The sequence below is a fragment of the Tachyglossus aculeatus genome, chromosome 1 (genome assembly GCF_015852505.1).
Source record: "Tachyglossus aculeatus isolate mTacAcu1 chromosome 1, mTacAcu1.pri, whole genome shotgun sequence".
Taxonomy (NCBI): Eukaryota; Metazoa; Chordata; class Mammalia; order Monotremata; family Tachyglossidae; genus Tachyglossus; species Tachyglossus aculeatus.
This window is the reverse complement of record NC_052066.1, coordinates 141576722-141595082: the sequence shown is the minus strand read 5'-3', so window position 1 is coordinate 141595082 and position 18361 is coordinate 141576722. Positions and strand designations below refer to the sequence as shown.

Genomic DNA, 18361 nt, shown 5'->3' with positions numbered 1-18361 from the left:
CTCACTGCTGTAGAGACTTGGGTTGGGCACTGTGCCAGGTGGAAAGGAGAATTCTTTTTTATCATTCATGTGTTGGATGAAGCTGAAAGCTGCCAGATAGCTTCTTTTCGACAGCTTGGAGTTACTGTTGGGAACAGATCCATGTATGGAAGCGAAAGCAGAAAAGCACAGATAAGCGGAGATCCAGCTATGCAAACCATGTTTAGAGACACTTAAAGGACAAGCATCCTGGGGCCTTGCTTTCTGGTAAATTTAGAGACGCTCCCCTCTGAGGTCCTTTCCTCACTCAGCCCAGCATTGAGCTGCAAAGAACTGGCAGAGGTAAGTGAAAACAAACTGGAATTTTTGCGCGGAAAAGTAGCCTCGCCACAGTTTTCCTAGAATCTCCCTTTGAAAGCTGCAGCCGAAAAGCGGGATAGGGTTTCATAAAGACGACAGCTCCGATCGGGGTTAGTTCACGTGAGGAAGCAAGAACTCTACTTGGAGAGTGAACGTAACTTTGACCAAGAGAATGTGACAGAACAGAATTGTTGCCAATTGATTCCAAGGGAGAGGTACCATTCGCTGCTATGTCCCCCTAGATAGTAATCTCTCAGTTTTCCCAGCCCCGGTTCATACTTGGCTCTTCTATCTTGGTTCTTTATCCTTAGAGTCTGTGGTCCCGCTCTATGACTTTTTGAAGGGCAGATTAGTTTCTGTTTTTTGTTTTTTTCGGGGGTTTTTTTGCAGAAGCAAATCTGCCATATACTGTATGTTGGTAGCGCTTAATTGGACACAGGATGGGATTATTGTTGGGACATTGTTTACTTTGGCATGTGAAGTTGATGCTTCTCCGTGGGTCAGAGGTTGATTCCATCCTGCTTAGGGGTTCTTGCGCCGTTGTAGCTGCCCTTGGATCGTCATGACAGCCGGATTGCTGGACTCAGCTGCAGACACTGGACTTGTGTCCATAGCCTTCATTCTTACCAGATATTGTCAAAGTGGGATTATCCAGAGTTTCCTGAGGAATATATTTCATTACAATGCCAGAATAGCTGACTCATGAGTGTATTCCATGTATGTATGAGGTTGCTCACTGGGGAGAGAGGAGTCTTTGTAAATTTTGAACTTTCCATTAATTTTGCATTTGAAGCATTGTGCTTTTAGCCCAGGATTAACATGGTTAGAGCCAAAATTTATCTTTCCAAACAAATGGCAATTGGGTGATGAAGACTGTTTTCTTGAAGTTAGCTATAGTCTTGAGCAGATCAGTGACTTTAATCACCAAAATTTGCCCAGGATTCCAGAGAAAGTTACCTACATGGGGTCAGAGAGAGCTAATTCCAAATGAATATTCACTTTTGATAAAATGAAAGCAAAAACCTGAATAAAGTCTTGCTCAGTTTAATGGCATCGTGTCTTCACAAAATACTAATCTGCGAAATTCTAGAGATAAGCAGGGACCGATCAGATAGTGTCATCTGGGGAAAGAAAAATGACTATCCAGGCAATACTGGGGTATGGTTCCTAACTAGTGGTATGGCAGAATTTTCCACTGAGCCAGAGAAAGGAGACTGTGATGGCCTCATTGAATGCATGATGATAATGATGATCATTATGATGATCACAATGATTGTGATAATGATTATCATGATGATGGAGACTCAGATGAGACTAGATCTTGATACTCAGGACTGAAAATCAGAGAAACAGCATGGCCTAGTGGATAAAGCATGGGCCTGGGAGTTAGAAGGACCTGAGTTCTAATCCCTGCTCCTCCACTTGCTGTTCTGTGAACTGGGGCAAAGCCACTTCACTTCTCTGTGCCTCGGTGACCTCATCTGTTCAGTGGGGATTACGACTGAGCCCCATGTGGAACAGGGACTGTGTCCAACTGATTACCTTGTATATATCTCAGCAATAAATACAGAGTCTGGCACATGGTATGCCATTAAACACCATTAAAAAAAACCCAGTGATAAATTGACTACTACTATCATGCTAGTTTGCATATAGCATCACTCACACTCCCTCTTCCCTGTCAGCAACGCTTCTGTAGGGGCTGTGAGTGTAGCAAGCATGTAGTTAGGTAGAGGTACAGCACACTACGAAGTTCCTCAAAGGTGTTTTTATGGGTAGGGATCCACTTGTGGCTAAAGCAACTACAACAATAATGATGATGTTGTGTCACCAGCCAGCTGTCTCGATATGTGCTGCAGTTGTTGCTTCCCAAGTTAGGCAGCTATTTTCCAGTATTGCTTTTTTTTTCGATCAGAAGCAGCATGGCCTAGTGGAAACAGCATGATTCTGGGAATCAGACAACCTGTGTTCTAAACCCAGCTCCAAAACTTGCCTGCTGTGTGGTCTTGGAGAAGTCAGTTAACTTCTCTGTGCCTCAGATTCCTCACCCGTAAAATGGGAATTTAATACTTGCTCTCCCTTCTTCTTCAACTGTGATCCCCCAGTGGGACAGGGACTGTATCCAACTCTATTATCATTAATCTACTGCAGAGCTAAGTACAGTGCCTGACACTTCTCAATGGCTTAATAAATGCCATTATTTTTATCATTCACCACCGATGACCAATCCCAACACGCAGGATGGGTACTAGAACACAGTTCTCCCAATTCCCATAGCAGTAGATTTTCCAGTGAACCAACAGTAATTTTGGGAATGCTTTATACATGCCAAAGTAATGCGTCTGTGTGAAGCAGACGATCTTTAGATGTGTGACTGGCCAAGTTAGTATTCATACTGCATGATCCTGAAGAAGTTGCAGTGCCGAAAAGAGGAATAAAATGAAGTTAACATATAGCCCTGCATTCCCTTCATTAAAATAGCAAATACATATTTATAAGAGAAATCCTGTGGAGTGAATCTTTAACAATATTCTTATCCTCAAAAGCTAACCCAGATTTCATTCAGATTCTTCCTCCGTCAATATGACTCTTCAGTTCACCCCTTCTATATCTTCTTTTTGGAAACACTAATCTAACCCGCTAGCAAGAAAAGGAAAAATGAAAATGAAAGAGCTTTGTTTTAAGCACAAGCTGACCAAACCGAGCTCTAATGAAGCTGGCCTGCGGAGGGAGAGTCGAAAGCAGCCGCGTTAAATGTTAAACTCCGGCCAGCTCTCTGGAAGACACTTGCAGGAAAAATGTCTGTGCCATACAATATCAGCCTCACATGCATGATAAGATTTGGCATTGGACACAGAGGAAACATATTCATTATATCATCTGCCCATTACTCTTTGACTGTTCCCATTTTGAGAAGCAGCATGGCTTCATGGATGAGCACGGGCCCGGGAGTCTGAAGGACCTGGGTTCTAATCCCGGATGCACCACATGTCTGCTGTGTGGCCATGGGCAAGTCACTTAGCTTCTCTGGGCCTCAGTTACCTCATCTGTAAAGTGGGGATTAAAACTGTGAGCCCCATGGGGGACAGGGACTGTGTCCAACCTGATTTCTTTGTATCTACCTCAGTGCTTAGAACAGTAAATGCTTAACAAGCACCATTATTATTATTATTATCATCATTATTATTATTATTATTTTGAGAGTGATAAAGAGCCAGGGATCCTCCAGTCCTCTTCCTGCCCGGAAGACGATGCTTAAGAGGATGGTGTAAGGTAATAATAATAATGGTAGTATTTGTTAAGCATTTACTAAGTGACAACCCTGTACTAAACTCACTGCCTTAGTGGGAGGGAGAACAAGTATTGAATCCCCATAACAAATATTGAATCCCCATTTTACAGATGAGGAAACTGATATCACACAGCAGGCAAGTGGCAGAGGCAGGATTAGAACACAAGTCCTCCAACTCAAAAACCAGTGCTCTTTCTGCTAGACCACACTGCTTCCCAAAATGGGCTTTTTTAGAGTGCCTGACCTCTTAGTAGCTAGGAAAGAGTGTGAAGGGCACAGGCAACTCATGGTTTATGGGGACACGTAACACCTCAGCAAAGTTACAGTGGTCAAGTTGGAAGAAGAGTAAAAATCACACATGGATAGGGTTGTTGGCCTTGATCCTTGGGCTGTAATTGTAAAGGTTTGGAGTGTTGATGTGCATTTAGCTTTAATTCCGTTTGTTGTGACGACTTGACATCTGTCCCCATGTTTTGTTGTCTGTCTCCCCCTTCTAGACTGTGAGCCCGTTGTTGGGTAGGGACCATCTCTATATGTTGCCGACTTGTACTTCCCAAGTGCTTAGTCCAGTGCTCTGCACACAGTAAGCGCTCAATAAATGTGATCGAATGAATGAATAAAACCAGAATCCTCTGTAGCTCTGCCTAATGACAAAGGCAGAAGTAGCTAAAATAGAGGAGGTACTGAGTTAGGGTGGCCATTAATAGGCTGACTCTTACTTAGCAATGAATGAGCCACCCTGGGCATGTGGCGTTTTCCAGAAGTACAGCTGATTCTGCCCAAATATAGAGAGCAACCTTGAAGCCTCCACTGACTGCTTTTTTTTTCTTTTATAGTATTTGTTGTTTTGTTTTTTGTTTCATATTTTGCTTTGTATCCTAGTTTGTTTCTTGTTTTGTTTTGGTTTTTTGATGGGGGAGGTTATGCCATTTGTTAAATGCTTGTACTAGGCATTCTACTAAGTGTTGGGGTAGATACAAGCTAATCAGGTTGGACATGGTCCATGTTCCAAGTGGGGCTCACAGTATTAATACCAAATACCAGCAATATTAATTAATTAATTAATTAAAGTAATACCAAATACCAATAATGTTGGTAACAAATACCAACATTATTATTGATAATGATAATGATGGCATTTGTTAAGTGTTTACTATGTTCAAAGCACTGTTCTAAGCGTTGGGGGGATACAAGGTGATCAGGTTGTCCCATGAGGGGATCACAGTCTTAATCCCCATTTTACAGATGAGGTAACTGAGGCACAGAAAAGTTAAGGGACCTGCCTAAAGTCACACAGCTGACAATTGGAGGAGCCAGGATTTAAACCCATGACCTCTGACTCCCAAGCCCGTGCTCTTTCCACTGAGCCACGCTGCTTCTCTAATACCCATTTTACAGATGAGGCACATAGAATAATAATAATAATAATAATAATAATGGTATTTGTTAAGCGCTAACTATATTCTAAACTCTGGGGTAGACACAAGGTAATCAGGTTGGACACAGTCCCTGTCCCCTATAGGACTCACAGTCTTAATCCCCATTTTACAGATAACTGAGACCCAGAGAAATTAAGTGACTTGCCCAAGGTCACACAACAGACATGTGCAGAGCCAGGATTAGAACCCACATCATCTGACTCCTAGCCCAGTGCTCTTTTCACTAGGCCATGCTGACAGAAATGACTTCCCCAAGTCACACAGTAGACAAATGGCAGAGCCAGTATTAGAACCCAGGTCCTTCAGAGCCACAGGCCCGTGCTCTTTCCACTAGGCCACATGCTTCCCTTTGTTAAGCACTTATTATGTGCCAGAAACTATGCTAATCACTGGGGTAGATAATAATAATAATAATAATGGCATTTATTAAGTGCTTACTACGTGTAAAGCACTGTTCTAAGAGCTGGGGAGGTTACAAGGTGATCAGGTTGTCCCACGGAGGGCTCGCAATCTTAATCCCCATTTTACAGATGAGATCAGGTTGGACAGGGTCCATATCTCCATGGGGCTCACAGACTCCATCCCCATTTAATAGATGAGGTAACTGAGGCATAGCTAAGTTAAATGACTTGCCCAAGGTCACCCAGCAGACAAGTTGGTGGAGCTGGAGTTAGAACCTTGGTCCTTCTGACTCCCGGGCCATGTTCTATCCATTAAGCCACACGGCTTCAAAGCAAATCACAATTTCGGATGTCAGTGCCTTGGTGGACAGGGAATGTGTCCATTTGTTATATTGTAATAATAATAATGGCATTTATTAAGCATGTACTATGTGCAAAGTACTGTTCTAAGTGCTGGGGAGGTTACAAGATGATCAGTTTGTCCCATGGGGGGTTCACAGTCTCCCCATTTTTACAGATGAGGTAACTGAGGTATAGAGAAGTTAAGTGACTTGCCCAAAGTCACACAGCTGACAATTCATTCATTCATTCAATCACATTTATTGAGCGCTTGCTGTGTGCAGTACACTTTATTGAGCGCTTGGGAAGTACAAGTCGGCAACATACAGAAATGGTCCCTACCCAACAACGGGATCACAGTCTAGAAGGGGAAGACAGACAACAAAACAAAACGTGTAGACTGGTGACAAAACATGTAGACATGTAGACAATTGGCAGCGCCGGGATTTGAACCCATGACCTCTGACCCGTGCACTTTCCACTGAGCTACGCTGCTTCTCCCAAGTGCTTAGTAGAGTGCTCTGCACACTGAAAGTGCTCAATAAATATGATTGGAGGAAAGTAAAGGTCTCCTTTGAGGTCTCCGTACCCATCAAATGATCTAAACTATCCACCCTATGCTGATCGGTCAGCGGCCTTTCTCCATTAGCGTGGCTCAATGGAAAGTGCACGGACTTGGGAGTCAGAGGTCATGGGTTCAAATCTCGCCTCTGCCAATTGTCAGCTGTGTGACTTTGGGCAAGTCACTTCATTTCTCCGGGCCTCAGTTTCCTCATCTGTAAAGTGGGGATAAAGAGTGTGAGCCCCAAGTGGGACAATCTGATCACCTTGTATCCCCAGCACTTAGAACAGTGCTTGCATATAGTAAGCGCTTAACAAATGCCATCATTATCATTATTATTATTATTTGGCCGCCCCTAGGAGTTTCAGGGTTCGGGCCTGAAGAGGGCAGTAGTCTCTGAAGAATATTTCTGCCTCTCAATTCGCATTAACTCTGCAAGACCAGTTAGGATCCTTTCAGAAAAATGTGGAAGGTGTAGGAGGGAAGGGGATCTGCGGAAGATTCCTAATATTTAAGGAAAATTTAGTCTGGGATTTTCCTACCCAGATCTTGTCCTAAAGGACTGGCGAGGTAGTTTTTTGTTTTTTTTTCAAGTGATCAGAGTTGAGATCATTTGAGTACAACTTTATGGTACCCGGAGAATTTAGAGAGGACACTGTATAAATATTTCTGCCTGGCATCTCTACTTTGTACATAATAATGTTGGTATTTGTTAAGTGCTTACTATGTGCCAAGCACTGTTCTAAGCACTGCGGTAGACACAAGGTAATCAGATTGTCCCACGTGGGGCTCACAGTCTTCATCTCCATTTTACAGATGAGGGAACTGAGGCCCAGGGAAGTTAAGTGACTTGCCTAAAGTCACACAGCTGATAAGCGGTGGATCTGCGACTTGGACGCGTGACCTCTGACTCCCAAGCCCTAAGCCATGTGAAACCATTACTAAGGACAGGGATTGTGTCTGTCAACTCAGTTGCACTCTTTCAAGTGCTTAGTAAAATGCTCTGCACTATGGAAGCCCTCAATAAATACCACTGATTTATTGATAAGCTCACCTTGGGCCATTTTTTAATGGTATTTTTTAAGCACTGTACTAAGCACTGCAGTAGATACAAGCTAGTCAGGTTGGACATAGTCTGTGTCCCACATGGGGCTCACATGCTTAATTCCCATTTTCATTCATTCATTCATTCATTCAATCGTATTTATTGAGCGCTTACTGTGTGCAGAGCTCTGTACTAAGCTCTTGGAAAGTACAATTTGGCAAAAGATAGAGACAATCCCTACCCAAATATGGGGTCACAGTCTACAAGGGGGAAGACAGACAACAAAACAAAACAAGTAGACAGACATCAATAGCATCAAAATAAATAAATAGGATTATAGATATATGCACATCATTAATAAAATAAATAGAATGATTAAAATGTCCATATATACACAAGTGCTATGGGGTGGGGAGGGAGGTAGAACAGAGGGAGGGAGTAGGGCCAATGGGGAGAGGAGGAGGAATGTTTAATAAATACCATTTTTTTAAGAAATGAAGGTGCCAGGTTTTACAGAGGAAAGTGGGTAAGAGGCTCAGAGAAGTGTAATGACTTGCCCAATGTCACCCAGCAGAGAAGTGGAGGAGCCAGGATTAGAACACAGGTTTTTCTGATTCTTAGGCCTGTGCTCTATCCAATAGGGCGGCTGATCTTTGCTGTTGGCAAAGAACTGGGGGGAGAGGGTTTGGGATGTTAGTGCTAAGAAAGCCATCGAGTTGGGTATGTAGTGCAGGAGAGAGGGCATCTCAAAACCCAGTACAAAATATCAGCTCTCAACTGCCACCATCCCTCCATACCTCCCTTCAAGGCCCTGCTGAGAGCTCACCTCCTCCAGGAGGCCTTCCCAGACTGAGCCCCTTCCTTCCTCTCCCCCTTGTCCCCCTCTCTATCCCCCCATCTTACCTCCTTCCCTTCCCCACAGCACCTGTATATATGTATATATGTTTGTACATATTTATTACTCTATTTATTTATTTATTTATTTTATTTGTACATATCTATTCTATTTATTTTATTTTGTTAGTATGTTTGGTTTTGTTCTCTGTCTCCCCCTTTTAGACTGTGAGCCCACTGTTGGGTAGGGACTGTCTCTATATGTTGCCAATTTGTACTTCTCAAGCGCTTAGTACAGTGCTCTGCACATAGTAAGCGCTCAATAAATACGATTGATGATGATGATGATGATACCAGAGAGCCTGACTGCAGAAAGAGAAAGTAGCCAGGGCAGCACTGAGAAACAGCGTGGCTTAGTGGCTAGAGCACGGGCATGGGAGTCAGAAGGAACTGGGTTCTAATCCCAGCTCCGCCACTTGTCTGCTGTGTGACCTTGGGGCAGTCACTTAACTTCTCTTTGTCTCAGTTCCCTCATCTGTACAATGGGGATTAAGACCATGAGTCCCATGTGGGATAGGGACTGTGTACAACTTGATTAGCTTGTAATAATAATAATAATAATGGCATTTGTTAAGCACTTACTATTTACCAAGCACTGCTCTAAGCACTGGGGTAGATAAAAGGCAATCAGGTTGTCCCACGTGGGACTCACAGTCTTAATCCCCATTTTACAGATGAGGTAACTGAGGCCAAGAGAAGTTAAGTGACTTGCCCGAATCACACAGCTGACAAGTGCCAGAGACGGGATTAGAACGCAAGACATCTGACTCCCAAGCCCAGGCTCTGTCCACTGAGCCATGATGCTTCTCTAAGCACAATGCTTCTTTTGTATCTACCCTAGCACTTAGAACAGCGCTTGGCACATAGTAATCGCTTAACAAATGCAATCATTATTCTTATATAACTAAACCCTAGCTGGCATTCATGCATATATTCCTCCCCAGAGAGTTGGGGAGCTTGGGAAGTGCAAGTCCGCAACATATAGAGACAGTCCCTACCCAACAGTGGGCTCATAGTCTAAAAGGAAAGACCTAGCTCAAATCTTTCCGAGCATTTCAGCAACCCTCAGAGTTTTAGTGTATATGTGTACTGCTGACCTGCATAGGTTTTGGACTGAAACTGTGTCTGTTTTATATTCAACTTTTTTTCAGTTGCCAGGTTCCCCTCCTCCCCCCACCCTTTGATTGTAGATACCTCAAGGGCAAGGTTCTATCTTCTTTTTATAATTCTCCACAGAGCTTGATCAAGTACTTAGCCGAAATGCATCTGGGAATGCAAAAAGAGCGTTCGATTAATAATGTAAGCTCCTTGAGGGAGGGAGTTGTATCTTTCACTTCTGATTATATTCTCCCAAGCCCCTAAAGCTGTGCTGCACTAACAGCTGACATTCAGTGAGCACAGATGGTTCTCATGTAACCTAGGGGTTGCACTAGTAATAATAATAATAATTGTGCTATTTAAGTGCTTACTGTGTGCCAGACACTGTACTAAGTGATGGGGTGAATACAAGCACAATCCCTGTCCCACATGGGGCTCACAGTCTCAATCCCCATTTTACAGATGTGGTAACTGAGACACAGAGAAGTGAAGTGACTTACTCAAGGTCACATAGCAGACAGACTCTCAGCAGCTGGATTCGAAGACCCTTATTAAGGAATACCTTTTTGGCAATCCTCTTCCCAGGTGCATACTCACCCACCCACACGCACACCCACACATACATACATCATTCCCCCCCACACACATGTACCCGTCTCCCCACACATTTGCACACTCATACAAACCCATGCACGTCATACCCCCACACAGACATGCCCACAAATACCCATTCACATATCCCCACACTCACAAGCACACCCACCCATACACACACACTAACACACACACACACACACACAACACAAATGCACACAGACACGCATGCACAGCTCATTATTCTGACACCATCGCACCAAGAATCCAAATAGGCTCCCTACTGTTAGACAAAAGTTATCTAGTTCTCTAATAGTTTCCTAACCAAAATGCCTAATGAAAACATATGTTATGGCAGAACAGAGGATACAGATTGATGATCGACCAAATGACAGTTCATTGTGCAGCAGGAGTATTTGTGCGTGAGAGACTTTCATACAAAGAGCACTCACTAAAGTGTCTGCTAGGAACCTGTGCCCATTATGAAGCAGAATGAACTTTTGTGCCTGAAGGGAGGGGTGAAAAAGGCTCCTTTTTGTGTCCCCTGTGTGATTCATTCATTCATTCAATTGTATTTATTGAGTGCTTACTGTGTAAAGAGTACCGTACTAAGCTTTTGGGAAGTACAAGTTGGCACATATTGAGATGGTCCCTACCCAACAGCGGGCTTACATCAACTAAGGGTGACCAATTGCCCTGGCTCTAGAGTGCCCTGTGACCAGGGAAAAGGGAATGACCTTTCCCCTATGTCCAGCCATCACCTGTCCCCTTGACCCACATGCTCCCTTCAACACCCCCTGGACCTGAACTGGCCAATTGCTGGTCCACCCCTACCTCTGGCCATGGTGACATTTCATGAGTCTCTGCCTTTTTGGGATGGTCCTAGTTTCAACCTCTTCCAGCAATGAAATCAATGCAAAATTGTGGCTGGCATGGGAAGGGCAGGCTATCTGTGCTAAGATGCATTTTAGTACTCCAATTAATTAATCTAAAATGAGAAACAAGAAACCTGGTAACTCCATTTTCCTTCCACCTAACAATTTGGGTTAAACTTATGAGAACAGGCCCCAGGAGAATTTGGCCTACGGCTTCCATTAGCATCACAGAGTTACACATTTAGTGCTTTGAAAATGGCAGGAAAAATGTTCTCTGGCTTATTTATGATCAGGCTAGTGCTAACCCTGGCCCTTTTTGATGGAGTGTTTAGAGAGTCGTATTGCTTTTCCTGCCTATTGATTTGTCACTTCTGGAGGAAATACAGAAGCTATTTCTCATTCATTCATTCAATCATATTTATTAAGCACTTACTGTGTGCAGAGCTCTGTACTAAGTACTTGGGAAAACACAATGCAGCAATAAAGAGTGACAATCTCTGCCCACAATGAGCTCACTGTCTAGAGGACAGGGGACAGGCATCAGTACAAATAAAGAGACATCAATATAAATAAATAAAATTATAGATATATATACATAAGTGCTATGGAACAGGAAGTGAGGAGAAGAGCAAAGGGAGCAAGTCAAGGTGACACAGAAAGGAGGGGGAGATGAAGGAAAGTGGGGCTTTGTCTGGGAAGACCTCTTGGAAGAGATGTGCCTTCAATAAGGCTTTGAAGGAGGGGAGAGTAATTGTCTGGTGGATTTGAAGCTGGAGGTCTTTCGAGTCAAGTCATAGGACGTAGGCCAGGGGTCGGCAGCGAGACAGGCAAGAACGAGGCACAGTGAGAAAGCACCAGAGGAGCAGAGTTTGCGGGCTGGGTGATAGAAGGGGGCAAGGTGATGGAGTGATTTAAAGATGTCGGTCGGATGTTTCACTTCCAAAGTACTAATACCACACCTGCTATCACCACCGATACTCTGAGTTCTGATTAAGGCACTGAGTGGGTTAAAAGAAATAACAATCCTGCACCAGGCCAAAAGCTCCTTCGGGGCAGGAATCATGTCTACTAATTCTATTCTACTCTCCCTAAAACTTAGTTCAGTGTTCTGCAAATAGTAAGTGCACAATAAATACTATTGATAAGTTGACTGATTGATTGACCCATGCTCTGCCCTAATCTAAAGTGTGGTCTATTGGAAATTGCATAAAATGTGAAGAAATCATATTAAGTACCTACTGCATCCACGCTCTGCCTCACTCTTCCTTCTTCTTGAGCTAATCTATTCATTGTGTTATTCTTTGCTTCCAGCCTCTGATAATAATAATAATGGGTATTTGTTAAGTGCTTCTTATCTTCCAGACACTGTATTAAGCCCTGGGGTAGATACTAGATTATCAGGTTGGACACAGTCCCTGTCCCACATGGGGTGCACAGTCTCAATCCCCATTTTACAGTTGGAGGAAACTGAAGCACAAAGAAGTTAAGTGACTTGCCCAAGGTCACACCGCAGACAAATGGCAGAGCCAGGATTAGAAACCAGGTCCCTTGATTCCCAGGCCCAAGCTCTTTCCACTTAGGCCATGCTACCTTACTAATGTCCTTCCTCTTGTCTGGAACATCCTCTAACTTCAAGTCCACCAGACCTCAGCTCTCCCCACCTTCAAAGTCCTTCTGAAGTCTCACATCCTCGTGGCTAAGTGGAAAGATCCCGGGCTTGGGAGTCAGAGGTCATGGGTTCTAATCCCGGCTCCCCACACTTGTCTGCTGTGTGACCTTGGGCAAGTCACTTAACTTCTCTGAGCCTCAGTTCCCTCATCTGCAAAATGGGGATTAGGACTGTGAGCCCCATGTGGGACAATGTGATCACCTTGTATCCCCCCCAGGGCTTAGAACAGTGCTTTGCACATAGTAAGCACTTAACAAATGCCATCATTATTATTATCCTCCAGGAAGCCTTCCCCAATTGATTTTTCTTCTCTCCAAGATATGTCTCCCAACCCCCACCTAAGCACTTCCAGGTCAACTTTTTTCTTAGACACCCACACCGACCCATAGCTCTTCTGTGAACTCCTTGTGAGCAGGGAACGTGTCTACCAACTCTATTATATTGTATTCTCCCGGGCACTTAGTACAGTGCTCTGCATACAGTAAGGGCTCAATAAATTGACCAATTGATTGATTGACCTACATACCCTTCAGTTTAATCAGTTACTTACATCTCCATTTTCTCACCTCTTTTTTGGTCTGAAAATTATTCAGCTTTGAGGCCCAGAGAAGTTAAGCGACTTGCCCAGAGAAACAGCGTGACCTAGTTGGAAAGAGCACGGGCCTGGACATCAGGAGACCTGAGTTCTAATCCGGACTCATCCACTTGTGTGCTATATGACCTTGGGCAATTCCCTTAATTCTCTGTGTCTCAGTTTCCTTATCTGCAAAATGAGTTTCAGTCCCTGTTCTCCCTCCTACTTAGACTGCGAGCCGCATGTAGGACCTGATTATTTTGTATCTCCCCAAGTGCTTAGTACAGTGTTTGGCGCATAGTGAGTGTTTAACAAATACCACAATCAAGAGGTGAATTACATAGCACCAAATCCCTCTTGCTGGAGTTGTATCTTTCCAACAGAAAGCCAAACACTGACCCAATCTCCCCACTTTCCACCCCACGGCCCTATCACTGCAAGTTCCCACGTTCTGAATCATGAAGGTCACCGAACATTCAGATTAGACAAATCTGAATTCCCCTATAGGGCCTGCATCCAATCAATCAATCATGTTTAGAGTGTGCAGAGCACTACACTAAGAGCTTGGGAGAGTGCAATATCACAGAGTTGGTAGATGTGTTCCCTGCCCACAAGGAATTTAGAGTCTAGAGGGATTCCTTGGTTGCCTCTGGGGTGTGAGCCCCTTCAGCCTCACACGCTGTCAGGTACCGACCCCTGTAGGAACATGAATTAAGTCTCTATACCTGAGCCACCTGACCTTAATATCCTAAAGGAATTCTGTTCTATCGTGTTTTTTCAAGCCCAGAGCTCTGCACCAAGTGCTCAATCAATGATACTAATGGATTGATCAGTTCTGCTAACACAACATATTAGAAGTCCTTGAGAGCAAAACCCCTCAAAGACCCCTATCTTTTTTTTTTCCTTTCTCACCACTCCCCTTCCTCTCCAGTAAATCTGTCATAGGCCTATTTTTCATGATTGTTTCTCAACCTTTTTGAACCTATCAATCAAACAATCATATATAATGAGTGCTTATTGTCTACAGAGCACTGTACTAAGGGCTTGGGAGAGATCATTCTAACACCCCTAACAGTTCCCTATAAATTTTTTAACTCACCCTCTAATTCCTCCCTTCTGCTATGGAATTCTCATCCACAGATTTTTCCTTAAACTGAGGTCCCTTCAACTCCACCTACATTGTACCAAGGGTGCCAGAAATGATCTGAAATATGGATGCTTTTTTCTCTTGACCAACCTAAGGCAATACTGTGAGATCAATCAATCAGTCAATTGTATTTATTGAGTGCTTACTATGTGCAGAGCACTGAATTAAGTGCTTGGGAGAGTACACTGAAACAGAGTTAGTAAACAATTCCCTGCCCCATTTCTTTGCTGAAGTCAATACTACACTTGGTTTAAATGTTACCCATTGGATTATATATTATTGCAATATTTTTAAATGGCATTTGTAAGCAGTTATTATTTGCCAGGCACTGTACGAAGTCAATACTACACTTGGTTTAAATGTTAATCATTGGATTATATATTATTGCAATATTTTCAAATGGCATTTGTAAAGCAGTTATTATTTGCCAGGCACTGTACTAAGTCAATACTACACTTGGTTTAAATGTTAACCATTGGATTATATATTATTGCAATATTTTTAAATGGCATTTGTAAAGCAGTTATTATTTGCCAGGCACCATACTAATTGCCGGGGTAGATACAAGCTAATCAGGTTGGACCCAGTCTATATTCCATATGGGGCTCATGGTCTTAATCCCCCTTTTAAAGATGAGGTAACTGAGGCACTGAGAAGTTAAGTGACTTACCCAAGGTCACACGGCAGACAAGTGGCAGAGCCAGGATTAGAACCCCGGTCCTTCTGACTCCCAGCCCATGCTGCTTCTCAATGTCTCTGTATCCCAGACAATCATTAAAAGACCTGAATTATCTTAGCACTCTGCACACAGTAGGCATTCAATCAATATGATGGATTGATTCCCAAGGATGAGCCCATCATCTGGGGTTTTTGTAGGTAGCCAAATAGTTGCCGTGATAACTGAATCCCATAGGGGGAGGAAGGTCCAAACGTTCTGCTTGAATTTTCAGCACTCATGGTTGCAGGGAGACAGGGATGTTCGTTTTTAGAGAACTGAAATATCTATTCTATTTATTTTATTTTCTTAATATGTTTGGTTTTGTTCTCTGTCTCCCCCTTCTAGACTGTGAGCCCACTGTTGGGTAGGGACCGTCCCTATATGTTGCCAACTTGTACTTCCCAAGTGCTTAGTACAGTTCTCTGCACACAGTAAGCGCTCAATAAATACGATTGATTGATTGCTTGATTGTCCTGTCCTAAAACAAAGCCCACTAACAGGAAGTGTTTATGGCTACTGATGGAGATGTCAGTTCCCTCAAGTTGGTGAGTGACCACCCTGAAGTTGAAACAAGGATAAAACAGTACATATACCACAGGCCATTCCACAAAACAGGCCCCAGGTGGAGTGGGAGATGGTGGGGGGAGTGTGTGTGTGTGTGTGTGTGTGTGTGTGTGTGTGTGTGTGTGCGCGCGCGTATGCGCATGCACACGTGTATTCCCTTAACTCTGCCATCTTCAAGTTTTGAGACTTATTTTCCAGTTTCCCCACAAAAGAAAACGACTTTAGGAGGGTTCCAGTCTGCTCTGCAGGGCAGACCATCTATCCAGCTGGACACTCTCCAGTTAGTCAATTATATTATTCACAGCACTGTACTAAGTGCTTGGGAAAGGAAAATACGACAGACACACTCCATGCCCAAAATGAGCTTACGGTCTAGAGGGGGAGGCAGGCATTAATATAAATAAATAAAATTACAGATACTCTAATCATATTTATTGAGCGTTCGTTATGGGCCGAGCACTGTACTAAGCACTTGGAAAGTAAAATTCAGCAACAGATAGAGACAATCCCTACCCAACAATATATACATAAATGCTGTGGGGCAAGGTGGGGGGGGGGGATTATCTTAGCTCAAAATGCTAGCTGCCCTGCTCTTTACTCCCTTAGTTCCCTGAAGGCTGCTACAGAGACTGAATCCCTTTTTTCAGATTCAAAAGAATAGGTCCGCCCCATGGCAAAAAGTTGTGACCAACTTGTGGCCAAGTTGTGGCCTGGAAGGTTCCAGGCACCTCAGTTTGGCCCAGAGGAAAGGCTGCATCTATAAGCCAGTGATTGCTCACAAGCGTCTGCCCAAGTCTAACGAAAGCAGGCTCAGCCTCATGGCTCTAGTTCTTGTTTTCCACGGGCAGTTCAACCACAGTGCGACAGTCTCACATCTGGATGTGGCTTCAGCACCGTCACGGGACTGGGCTACTGGGTTCTCAGGAATGTGAAAGTCTGGTTGGAAGGCCACAGTCAGGGATCTACTAGGAGAGCAGAGGAGTCAAGGGGAAAGCTTCACACTGGGTGCTTGAGGCTGCGTCTTCCCACACTGGGACGGGATCAGGGAAGCTGGTCTTGGCCTGCAGGTTTTGGATTGAGATCCCGCAGGAATTTGGAAGGAAGCGTTTTGGGTTCTTTTCCGGGCCTTTGGAGGGTTAGATCAGGAAGGCTCTACTGAAGCATCTTCTGATTCCCTTCCAGTCCCAGAAGGGTGTCTGTCACCAGTCTCCTCTGAGGTGACCAGCCACGAAGTGATTTTGCATTCCCTGCTGCAGTTCCGGGTTAGCTTAAGGGAAGGGAAAGCAAGCCCGATACTGCTACCCTAGCTTTTCTCAAAATATACATTTTTTAATGGTATTTGCTAAGTGCTTACTATGTGCCAGGTACTGTACTAAGCGCTGGGGTAGATACAAGCTAATCAGGTTGGATATAGTCCATGTACCACATGGGACTCACAGTCTTCATCCCCGTTTTCTCAGATGAGGTAACTGAGATGCAGAGAAGTGAAGTCCTTAATAATAATGACCATAATTATTATTATTGTTGTAGTATTTACTATGTGCCATACACTGTTCTAAGCACTGGAGTAGATATAGATAGGGCTCACAGTCTTAATCCCCATTTTGTGGATGTGGGAACTGAGGGACAGAGAAGTTAAGTGACTTGCCCAAGGTCACACAGCAGACAGGTGGCAGAGCTGGGACTAGAACCCAGGTCCTTCTGACTTCTAGGCCCATGCTCTGTCCACTAGGCCATGCTGCTCCTGTAACTTGCCCAATGTCACACAGCACACGTGGCAGAGCCGCGATTAATACCTATGCCCTTCTGTTTCCAAGGGCTGTGCTCTTTCCACTAGGCCATGCTGCTTATTTCTTGGTTTTACATAGTGCTATTATTTCCAAAGCACTCTCATATTAATTAGTACATTTCTCCCTATCATTCCCTCTGCTCCTAATAATAATAATAATGGTGGTATTTGTTAAGTGCTTACTGTGTGCCAAGCACTGTTCTAAGAGCTGGGGGGGACAGGGTGATCAAGGTTGTCTCACATGGGGCTCACAGTCTTATTCCCCATTTTACAGATGAAGGACCTGAAGCCCAGAGAAGTTAAGTGACTTGCCCAAGATCACATAGCTGACAAGTGGCAGAGCTGGGATTCGAACCCATAACCTCTGACTCCCAAGACCATGCCTTTTCACTGAGCCACACTGCTTCTCCTCTGCCACTTGTGCCAGCTGTTCTGCTGAAGGAATGGCAAGAGTACCACCATCTTTTAATTCAAAAATTTTAACCCCTTACAGTCTAACAACCATTCTACTCAGAGGATTCTGGGCACTGTCCACAGAGTATCCTAGTCATCCTCACACCACACTCAGGAAGTAGGATAGAGTGTGATACAGTGTGCCTGTTTTACAGACTTTACAGATTTTAAACACTGAGCAGTTACATTAAGGGGCAAACGCAACAGTCAATCAGCAGCATAGCCTGGAAGAGAAAGGATTATCATTATGTTACCATCATTATTATTATATTTGTTAAGCACTCAGTATATAACAAGTGCTGTACTAAGTACTGGGTTAGAAACAAGTTAGTGACCTTGGACACAGTCTCTGACCCAAATGGGGCTCACAGTCTAGAAGAGAGGGAGAACAGGTAAAAAAAACCCCAATTTTATAGTTAAAACTGTGGCACAAAGAAGTTAAGTGATTTTTCCAAGGTCACACAGCGGATTAGTGGCAGAGCCGGAATTAGAACTCAGTTCCTTCTGACTCCCAGACTTGTACTCTATCCATTAGGCCACACACTATTTCTGACATGATGTCCCTAAAA

At 43.8% G+C, this 18361-nt stretch overlaps 1 protein-coding gene across 5 annotated transcripts in view; it reads left to right on the top strand.

The window, feature by feature from the left end:
• The first annotated feature begins 255 nt into the window (after window positions 1-255).
• Window positions 256-18361, top strand: part of SLC8A1 (solute carrier family 8 member A1) — a 483856-nt gene continuing 465750 nt past the window's right edge. For all 5 annotated transcript variants that reach the window (XM_038758179.1, XM_038758105.1, XM_038757945.1 and 2 more), the window contains exon 1: window positions 256-321. The gene's annotated coding sequence lies outside the window, so the exon portion shown is untranslated. The remainder of the gene's footprint in view (window positions 322-18361) is intronic.